Source organism: Pongo pygmaeus, chromosome 3, assembly GCF_028885625.2.
Source record: "Pongo pygmaeus isolate AG05252 chromosome 3, NHGRI_mPonPyg2-v2.0_pri, whole genome shotgun sequence".
Taxonomy (NCBI): Eukaryota; Metazoa; Chordata; class Mammalia; order Primates; family Hominidae; genus Pongo; species Pongo pygmaeus.
In genome coordinates, this window is record NC_072376.2 from 82,969,065 (window position 1) to 82,980,615 (window position 11,551).

The 11,551-nt window shown below is 39.3% G+C and overlaps 1 non-coding gene across 1 annotated transcript; it reads left to right on the plus strand.

Moving 5' to 3' along the window:
- Window positions 1-3,594: 3,594 nt before the first annotated feature.
- LOC129035985 (small nucleolar RNA U13) lies at window positions 3,595-3,695 on the plus strand. Its single transcript, XR_008502458.1, has one exon. It is a non-coding gene; the product is annotated as a small nucleolar RNA U13 (small nucleolar RNA).
- Window positions 3,696-11,551: the final 7,856 nt, after the last annotated feature.

Sequence of the window (11,551 nt, forward strand, 5' to 3'; positions counted from 1 at the left end):
GTTTGTTGATTGATTGTCTTTTTTTTTTTTTTTTTTTTTTACCCTAAATAACATTTCTTTCTTGAGTCTCACTCTCATTTTTTGGCCACCTACATGAGCTCTTTTAGGTGCTATACATAATGTGGGGAACAAAAATGGACTACAGGAGTGTTGCCCTAAATTAGCAAAAGTTATTTTATAATAATTTTAAATTAATTTGAAAAGCTCTTTGTAACACAGTATAAGGAGGAATAGTCACTTGAGACTTTACTTAGAATTACACATAAACATTAGCCTTTAAAAAAAATGTAGGCTGGGTGCGGTGGCTCACATCTGTAATCCCAGCACTTTGGGAGGCCAAGGCAGGCAGATCACTTGAGGTCAGGAGTTCTAGACCAATCCGGCCAACGTGGTGAAGCCCCGTCTCCACTAAAATAAATAAACTAACTAAATAAATAAATAAATGCAAAAATTAGCCAGGTGTGGTGGTGTGCGCCTGTAATCCCAGCTACTGGGGAGGCTGAGGCAGGAGAATCCTTTGAACCCAGGAGGCAGAGGTTGCAGTGAGCCGAGATCACACCACTGCACTTCAGCCTGGGCAACAGAGTGAGATTCCATCTCAAAAAAAAAAAAAAAAAAAAAAATTTATACAACATCCCAAAGATCTTTAGTTATAGTGCAGCCTCCCATAAAAGTGAGGAGACCAAATCATGAATACCTTGACTTAATGGTATGCCTATCTTCCTTTAAAATTGTGCTTTTCACCATTTACAATAGTATAAACTGAACCAAAGAGGCAAAGACTTGTACACTGAAAACTTCAAAATGTTGCCATACAAAATGAAGACATAAAAGTATCATGTTTCACCGGGCACGGTGGCCTGCACCTGTAATCCCAGCACTTTGGGAGGCCAAGAAAAAAAAGTATCATATTTTCATGGAGTCAAAGACTTAATATTGTTAAGATGTCAATACTACCCAAAGTAATCTACAGATTCAATAGTCCCTATGAAAATCCCAACATTTCTGCAGAAACAGAAAAATCTATCCTAAAATTCATACAGAATGTCAAGAGACCCCCCCCCCATACTCAAAATAATCTTGAAAAAGAACAAAGTTGGAAGTCTTCACTTACTGATCTCAAAATTTAACACAAAACTACAGTAACCAACAGTATGGTACTGGCATAAAAATTAGCATATAAACCAATGGAATAGAATAAAGAGCCTAGAAGTAAATCTTTACACATATGGTCAGATGATTTTTGACAAGGGTGCCAAGACCATTCAGTGGAGAAAATAGGGTCTTTTCAACAAACGGTGTTGGGAAAATTGGATATCTACATACAAAAAAAAGTTGGACTCTTACAGCCTATACAAATATTAACTTAAAATGCATCAAGAACTAGCTCCATCCACTAAGGTTGGAAGAAAAAGAGAGCTAGAATTATTGAACTCTTTAAAAAAGAAGAAAAAGAATTATTGGCCCGGTGTGGTAGTGCACGCCTGTAATCCCAGCACTTTGGGAGGCCGAGGCAGGTGTATCACCTGAGGTCAGGAGTTGGAGACCAGCCTGGCCAACATGGTGAAACCCCGTCTCTACTAAAAATACAAAAATTAGCCAGGTGTGGTGGTGGGCACCTGTAATCCCAGCTACTCGGGTGGCTGAGGCAGGAGAATTGCGTGAACCTGGGAGGCGGAGGTTGTAGTGAGCCGAGATTGCGCTATTGTACTCCAGCCTGAGCGACAGAGCAAGACCCAGTCTCAAAAAGAAAAAAAAAAAAGGAAAACTTCATGACATTGGATTTAGCAGTAATTTCTTGGGTATGACCAAAAGCACAGGCAACAAAAGGAAAAACAGATTGGACTTCAGCAAAATTAAAAATTTGTGCATCAAGGGACACTATCAGCAGAATGAAAAGGCAACCCAAGGAATGGGCGAAAACATTTGCAAATAAATCCTGCAACAATAAAAAGCCTGAAAAAATGAGCAAAGTACTTGAATAGATACTTCTTGCAAAAGGTATAGAAATGTCAATAAGTACATGAAAAGCTCAACATCAGTAATCACTGGGGAAGTGTACAAATCAAAACCACAATGAGATACCACTTTATAAACCTATTAAGGCGGCTATTATCAAAAAAGCAGAACAAGTGTTGACAAGGACATAGAGAAGTTGGAACCCATGTACACAGTTGGTGGGAATGTAAAGTGGTACAGCAGTATGGTGATTTCTAAAAAAAGAAAAAAAAACAATTACCATATATATCCAGCAAATCCATTTCTGGGTATATACCCCAAAGAATTCAAAGCAGGAACTTCTACAGATACTTGTACACCAGTGTTTACAGCCCTATTATTCAAAATAGCCAAAAGGTAGAGACAACCCAGGTGTCCATCAATGGATGAATGGGTAAACAAAATTTGGTATATGCATACTACGATTGAATATTATTCAGCTTTAAGAACAAATTCTGACACATGCTACAATATAGATGAACCTTAAAGACATGATAAGTGAAATAAGCCAGTCATACATAAGACAAATATTGTATGACTCGATTTACATTAAGTACTTAGAATAGTCAAAGCATAAAGAAAGTAAAAGGATGGTTCCCAGGGGCTTAAGAGCAGAATGGGGAGTCAGTGTTTAATAGGTACAGTTTGTGTTGGAGGAAGATGAAAAATTCTGGTGACAGATGGTGGTAATGGTTGCACAGCAATGTGAATGCACTTAATGCCACAGAAATGTACGCTTAAAAATGGTTCAAACAGCAAGTTTTATGTATATTTTACTAGTTTAAAAAAAATTGTGTTTTCCGGAAGGATTCAGAAAGTAATTACAATTATGTGTGTATATTTGGGTTATTACACATGCATATATCTCTGTTCACTGAGAGGGCCTAGCAGCAGACACGCCAGCAGCAATGTGTACATCCAATGCCCAGATCTTGTTTTCTAATGCCATTCTCCAAGAAAAGGAATCAGGGCTCCCTAGAGAAATGGCTGATTATCGGTCTAGGGCATCTTGTGGTGCCAGAAAGTAAAGAAGTGTTCCACAAACAAGGATGTAGGCATGTGAAAGGGACACAGGAGCCAACTGATAGAATGCCCAATGGCCAAAGATAAAACAAATCTCAGCAAAGTAAATAATGCACCTTAGGATTATAACCCAAAGGATAAAGTACCCATGAGTCCATAATGTGTGTAAATAACCTGATGGAGCGGTAGCATCTCTCCTATACAGAAAAAGCCCAAATAATTATGTAGATACCCCCCGCCCTTCACCACTTCAAGGAGATGGAGCTTAACTCTCCACCTTTTGAGTATGGATTGTGCTTAGTAACTTGCTTTAAGAGTACAATATGTAAAGAGGAAAAAAATAATTTTATAGTAACCTGGCAAACACTATCTTGGCCAGGTGATCAAAATTTGTATTAATATGAGTGATAAGCCCTATTAAAAACATGTACCCTCGATGTGATGAAAATGCCCCTTTGTGGTCTTCCTCCTAAGACCAGAAGGAAAACAATCAGAAAACCTCACTTTACGGACATTCTACAAAACCAACTAGTACTCCTTAACACTGTCATGGTCATCAAAAACAAGTCTGAAATCCTTCTGTAGTTCATAAGCGTGATGACTGGGCTTTCACACTTCTGTGTGAGATGTGCCTCCTTCACACCTTGTTACATCAGGACATTACCCATCTGACGTGAAAAAAAATTAAAAAGGTTCAGAATCTGAAGTCATTAAAAACATCTGAGGTGGTTAAAGAGACATAACTGAATATAATTGTGGGATCCTGGAATGAAAATAATATTCGGGAAAAAACTAAAGATCTGAACTGTGGGATTTAGTTAATAGTAATGTATCAAAGTTGGTTCCTTAGTTGTGACAAATATCCTGTAGTAATGTAGGATACTAACAATAGGTATACAGGTGGGTGAGGTGTATACAGGGACTCTGTACTCTTTTTGCAATGTCTCTGTAGATCTATTTTTTTTTTTTTTTTTTTTTTTTGAGATGGAGTGTCACTCTGTTGTCCAGGCTGGAGTGCAATGGCGCAATCTCAGCTCACTGCAACCTCTGCCTCCCGGGTTCGAGCAATTCTCCTGCCTCAGCCTCCTTAGTAGCTGGGATTACAGGCACGCACCACCATGCCCGGCTAATTTTTTGTATTTTTAGTAGAGACGGGGTGTCACCATGTTGGTCAGAGTGGTCTCAGACTCCTGACCTCATGATCCGCCCAACTCAGCCTCCCAAAGTGCTGGGATTACAGGTATGAGCCACCACACCCAGTGATCTAAAACTACTCTAAAATAAAGTTTATATATTAAAAAATTGTGCTTTCACATATACACCATGGAATACTATGCAGCCATAAAAAATGATGAGTTCATGTCCTTTATAGGGACATGGATGAAACTGGAAATCATCATTCTCAGCAAACTATCGCAAGGACAAAAAACCAAACACCGCATGTTCTCACTCATAGGTGGGAATTGAACAATGAGAACACAGGGACACAGGAAGGGGAACATCACACTCCGGGGACTGTTGTGGGGTGGGGGGAGGGGGTAGGGATAGCATTAGGAGATATACCTAATGCTAAATGATGCGTTAACGGCTGCACTACACCAACGTGGCACATGTATACATATGTAACAAACCTGCACATTGTGCACATGTACCCTAAAACTTAAAATAATAAAATAAAATTTAAAAAAAAAGAAAAGGGTTCCCTGGCTAGGCAACATGGCTCATACCTGTAATCCCAGCATTTTGGGAGGCCAAGGCAGGAGAGTCACTTGAGTCCAGGAGTTCGAGATTGTAGCGAGCTATGATTGAGCCACTGCACTCCAGTCTGAGTGACAGGAGACACTCTCTCTATAAAAATTTTTTTTAAAAAGCATTCTCCCAAGTCAACAAAGAGGGTATGAACCTCTGTCACTGTTGATACTAAGAGAGTCATCGCAATATCATGTTATTGATATAAAGCAATTGTTCGCTAACAGCTGTATTTATTCATTTGGGATTGGGAAACAATGATTTTTGGTTTTGATTTGCGTATGCATGGTAAAATATACATAACATAAAATTTACCCTTTTAACCATTATTAAATATACAATTCATTAGCATTAAGTACGCTCACAATGTTGAGTGACCATCACCACTGTTCATTTCCAATATGTTTTTATCCTAAGCAGAAACTGTGTACTCATTAAAAAATAACTTCCTATTTCCCTCTCCCTCAGCTCCAGATAACCTCTATTCTACTTTCTCTCTATGAATTTGCCTATTCCAAGCCCCTCATGTAGGTGGAATCATAGAGTATTTGTCCTTTTGTATCTGGCTTATTCACTTAGCCTAATTTCTTCAGGGTTCATCCATTTGTAGCATGTATTAGAATTTCATTCTTGTTAAGGCTGAATGATATTCTATTGTATGTATGTACCACATTTTGCCTATCCTCATCCATTGATGGACATTTGTGTTGTTTCCACCTTTTGGCTATTGTGAATAACACTGGTATGAACACTGGTGTACAAATATTTATTTGAGTTCCTGCTTTCAATTATTTTAGGTATATACCTAGAAATTAAATGCTGTATTATAAAAAAAAAATTGTGCTTTCACACTCAATGCAAGCATAGGTCTAACCTTACAGAACCTGACTGAACTCATCCCTAAATGCAGTTTGAGTTCTTATTTATTTCCAAATAGACTCCAAGTTTTGCAAGGTTGATAAGCAGATCAGAACTATAACAAAGTCCTTAGTTCATTCACTATTTATAAGTCAAGTTATAAAAACATATAATGAAACTCTTAAAGGAGATTTAACCATTCTGCGAAAGGAGGCTCTCCATTACAGCCTCATTTCAGCTTTGTTCACCAAAAAATGGGGGCCCTTTTTAAATAATTATATTTCAGTAGTTTAGTGGTCCTGTTTTGATTTACAGTAAAACTTCTTTCAAATTAACTTAGCCTAATATATTACCCAAAAAGTTATCCCAAGTCAAATCTTAATAATTCTTAGACAATAGCTGGTTTGGGAACCGTCATCGACGACAGGTTAATTTTGATGTTAACACACTACTTTGGTAAAAAGATTCTTGTAAGCATGTCAGTCAATATACCAAATCAGAAACCACATTTCTGACAAGCACAATTTCCACACCTAGAATAAGTGGCACAAACTTTAGTCAGTGAATTATCTTGAAATGTAAAATTAATTTAAAAATAGAACCAGTAGGCCAGGCACAGTGGCTCACACCTGTAATCCCAGTACTTTGGTAGGCCGAGGCAGGCAGATCACTTGAGGCCAGGAGTTCGAGGCCAGTCATGTAGTGAAACCCCATCTTTACTAAAAGTACAAAAATTGGCTTGGCGTGGTGGCGCATGCCTGTAATCCCAGCTACTCGGGAGGCTGAGGCAGGAGAATCGCTTGAACCCAGGAGGCAGAGGTTCTGAACAGCCAGCCCATCAGAAACTGTTAATAACTTAAGTCTCCCTAGCTCTTGGTCTTTATTCCCAAACGTCTGCCATCTTCTGTCAAGCAGCAGCAGCAAAGGTTCAGAACCTCTTTATTTCCATCATAATCAGGTATTTTTGTTTGTTTGTTTTTGTGACAGTGTCTCACTCTGTTGCCCAGGATGGAGTGCAGTGGCGTGATTCTGGCTCACTGTAACCTCTGCCTCCCTGGTTCAAGCAATTCTCCTGCCTCAGCCTCCCAAGTAGCTGGGATTATAGGCATGCACTACCACACCAGCTTTTATATTTTTAGTACAGACGGGGTTTCACCATGTTGGCCAGGCTAGTCTCGAACTCCTGGCCTCAGGTGATTCACCCACCTCGGCCTCTCAAAGTGCTGGGATTACAGGAGTGAGCCACCGAGCCAGGCCATAACCAGGTATGTTTTCAAATCACAAGTCTTTGAATAAACTTCTTAAGTTTTGCCTGTGGGCTTCAAATTAAGATTCTTAAACATATCTTGGTGATCCTTGTGACCTTCAATGAATCCATCCATATTCTAGAGTCTACCTTGGTTATACACCTTCATGCTTTATCCCCAAGTGCTTTCAGAACCATTTCACTGAGATGTTCTAATGTTGACATAAAACCTTGAAACTATAAAAGGGGCGATTTAAGAATTCAGCGATGTAAAAACAGTTTCTGCCATTATGAGCAAACAAAGAGGACAAACTGGGGGGAAAAGGTATTTAAAGCTCACTATAGGAACAAAGTACTCCTGCAGATTAGCTAAAAGACCAAAGCCAATAGAAAAGCGGTTAATAAACATCACACAAAGGCAATCAGCCAAATTCAGATTATGGAAACCTACAGTTAATCTTATTTCTTCAGCAAATAAGAAAAAAATAAATGGATGGCAAAACATCCTGAATAAGAGAACAGACACTTCAACTTTATTAAAGATATCCAAATGGCTAGTAAGCTTATGAAAAAGTACTATTCACTGTCAGGGAATACAAATTAAAACCAGAAGATACCACTACACACACAATGGCTAAAATTATAGACTGACAACAGCAAATGATAAGGATGTGGACCTACTAGAACTCTGGGAATGTAAAACAGGATGACCATTTAGGAAAAGGTTTGTCATCTTCTAGTAAAATTTAAAATACATCAACTCAGGATAATCCCACTCCTAAATACTTATCCAAATTAAATTAAATTAAAATGTAGGTTCACAAAAAGGTTGTACATGTTCATACCAACTTTATTCATGATAGCCCCAAACTAGAAACAGCCCATTGTTCACCAGTTGTTCACCTAACAGGTGAAACGTTAAAATGTGGCATTCGTACACAGAACACTGCTCAGCCATAAAAAGGAACAAAGCTTAAACACACTAATGAATATACAAACATGCTGAGTAAAAGGAACTTAGAGAATACATACTGCATAAGTGAGTCCATTATATGAAGTTCTAGAATAGGCAAAATTAATCTACAGTGAACAAAATCCTAACAGTAGCTGACTGCCAGGGGAGGGAAGAAGGGACAGGAGAGAGAGGTGCAGGAATTGACTAGGTGAAAAAATTCGGATGTAATACAAATGTTCCAGACTTAGGGGTTTGAGTTACATGCTTTTACATCAAAACTCATCAAATGAGTCTGGGTATGGTGGCTCACACCTGTAATCCCAGCACTCTGGGAGGCCTACATGGGTAGATCACTTGATGTCAGGAGTTTGAGACCAGCCTGGCCAACATGGCAAAACCCCATCTGCAATAAAAACACAAAAATTAGCTGGGCATGGTGGCAGGCACCTGTAATCCCAGCTACTCAGGAGGCTGAGGCAGGAGACTCCCTTGAACCCAGGAGGCAGAGGTTGCAGTGAGCCAAGACCAGGCCACTGCACTCTAGCCTGGGTGATACGAGACTCCATCTCGAAAAAAAAACCTCATCAAATGATACACTTAACATTTATTCACCTTACTGCAAATCTCCCTCAAAAAAACTGTGGTGGCTGATGCCTGTAATCCCAGCACTTTGGGAGGCCGAGGCAGGCAAATCATTGGAGGCCAGGAGTTCCAGACCAGCCTGGCCAACATGGTGAAACCCCATCTCTACTAAAAATACAAAAATTAGGCATGGTGGTGCACATCTGTAATCCCAGCTACTCGGGAATCTGAGGTACGAGAATTGCTTGAAACTGGGAGGTGGAGGTTGTAATGAGCTGAGATCACGTCACTGTAACTCCAGCCTGGGTGACAGAGCGACTGTCTCAAACACAAAAAACAAAAACAAAAACAAACTCCCATGACATGTATTCTGAAAGAATTGAAAGTGAAAAATGTCTACAACTTACTTGGACATGCATATAGAAAAAAAGATGAGACTGCAGGAGGCAGGCTATCGGATAAAGCATGGCAAAATGCTGCTTGTAGAATCTAAGGGATGGGTATTGGCATCACCAAGATTTTATAAACTGACAGAAAATGATCTTTAGAGTGTTTAGGTGGGAGAAAAGCCAAAATACAAAATAGCATGTACAGTATAATTTATATTTTTAAAAGAAATGAAAACACCCGTTAACACTTGCTTATAAATAAAGTAAAAGTCACTGCAAGCTTACATTAGAAACTGGTAACGGGGCTGTGTGAGAATAGAAACTAAACAGCTGAATTACAGGAGGGAAAGGAGAATCTTCACTACATACCCTTTGTATCTCTTCAAGTTTATTTCCTTCAAAAAATAAAATATAAACAACTTTAAAATGAGCCTGCTTTTTTTTTTCTGAGACAGGGTCTCACTTTGTCACTCAGGCTGGAGTGCAGCAACACAGTCACGGCTCACTGCAGGCTTGACTTCCCAGGCTCAAGCAGTCCTCCCACTTCAGCCTCACAAAGTGCCAGGATTACAGGTGTGAGCCACCATACCTAGTCTATTCTTGATTTTCATATCATCAGGCTTAAGACAGATTAAACCTTCCTTCCTATACTTCCTTTCTAAAAATAAGAAAACCACTAGAACTAAAATTCTGGACAGAAAATCCAGACACCTCACCAAAGATGACATACGGATGGCAGACAAGTATATGAAAAGGTGCTCCACATCACTATGGGATTGGGAATTAAAACAATAAGACCACTATTCACCCATTCGCTAAAATGCAAGAGTGACATCACCAAATACTAGGAGGGTGAGGAGCTACAGGAACTCTTATTCATTGTCAATGGGAATTCAAAATAGTCATGTTGGAACAGTTTGGCAGTTTCTTCCAAAACTAAACATACTCTTAACTTACAATCCAGCAACCTGGTTCCTTGGTATTTACCCTAAGGAGCTGAAAACAAGTCTACACAAAAACCCGCACCCAAATGTTTATAGCAGCTTTATTCCCTTCCTACAAACTTCAGAGATTCTAATTTGCTGAACTCGGGGAGTGGGAGGGTAATGTATTTCTAACGCGTTAGAGCAATTTGGATTGGAACTCTACTGCTAATATACATACCATTCTCCTCTATACTACAGGTCCTACCAATTCAATGTGAGTGCCTTCACATAATTTAGGGGAAACTCTCAGAACAATAGAGTTTTTTTTGTATTTTGTTTTTTTTGGTTTTGTTTTTGACACAGAGTCTCAGTCTGTTGCCCAGGCTGGAGTGCAATGGTGTGATCTTGGCTCGCTACAACCTCTGCCTCCCAGGTTCAAGCAATTCTCCTGCCTTGGCCTCCCAAGTAACTGGGTTTACTGGTGGGTGCCACACCTGGCTAATTTTTGCATTTTCGATAGAGACAGAGTTTCACCAAGTTGGCCAGGCTAATCTTGAACTCCTGACCTCAAGTGACCCACCATGGAGGGTTTTAAATTCTAAAACAAACAGGATGTAACCCCAAAAAATAACTTTCCAAATGAGAAATGAATAAGGGCTGGGCAGAGGATGTTAACAAGGCATGTTGATTAATAAGCAGATTCATGGCACACAATGATGCCTTCAAAGTGGGTTCCTTATGCTTCCCCCTTCACATAAAACACAAGCAGTGAGAATTTGGAGCCTTCCTCCCAGGGAAGATTCAGTCCCCCTTCCCACATGACAGAAGCTTCAGTTACCCACACATAAAGGGACACATACTCTATTTCTGCTTCATTGCCTGGTGTCAGTATTTAGATGAGACCACAATATTCAGCAATCAGCTCCTTGGTATTTACATACTGCTTCTCAGAGTTCTCCCTTGCAGCTCCTTAAGAAGCAGCTAGGCTAAAGCAAGATATGAGCACCCTGACCATATACCCCACTCCCACTATTCTTCCTGATAGCTTTACCACAAAGGAAGTTATAGACACAAGGAACCCAAATAGAAGAAGGAAATTCACCATCACTGCTTCCTTCATTAGCAAAGAGTGATGCAAAACACAGTCTTCTCAAATGTGGGGAGACAGTACTGTCTTCCACTTGCATGAAAATAAGATTACTTTTACTCTATTATGTGCTTCTCTTCCTTTCCCATAACTACATTCACCTTAGCAATCACTTATGTACTAGCCTAGATCATGAACAAAAACAAAAGGGAGCATTCAAATACATAAAATGATTTCCCAATAATGGCCACATTTTGTACAGAAAACTCAGCCTGTAGCATGGCAAGAAGATACACCCTTTCAACCTTACCCATCATATAGCATTTTAATGCTTTGCTTGCATTCTTTTTCCAGAGATGTGCAAATAAAACTCATTAGCTTAAATCAATTGCAAATGAATTCCTCACTACCCCAATCACAGTAGGCCCCACAGATCTTTTCCACAGCAAATTAGATGCCAAATGTGAAAGAGAAACAAAGATCACGTTCTAACAGTTCGTACAACTACGGATACCAGTTCTCATAGCTTGGCATATTCAACCATATATGAAAACGCATTTCCATCTAGGTAGTACTACTGATGATGTTAAGCTGGTTAAGTCATGTTCACAGTTAAGGATTTAAAAGAACACACACACGAAAATTAACCCTTACTACTTATATTAATATAGCAGGACTTGAGGTAATAATATATTCAGTTGACTCACAGACTCCAATAATAAATACTCTTAGGTAATC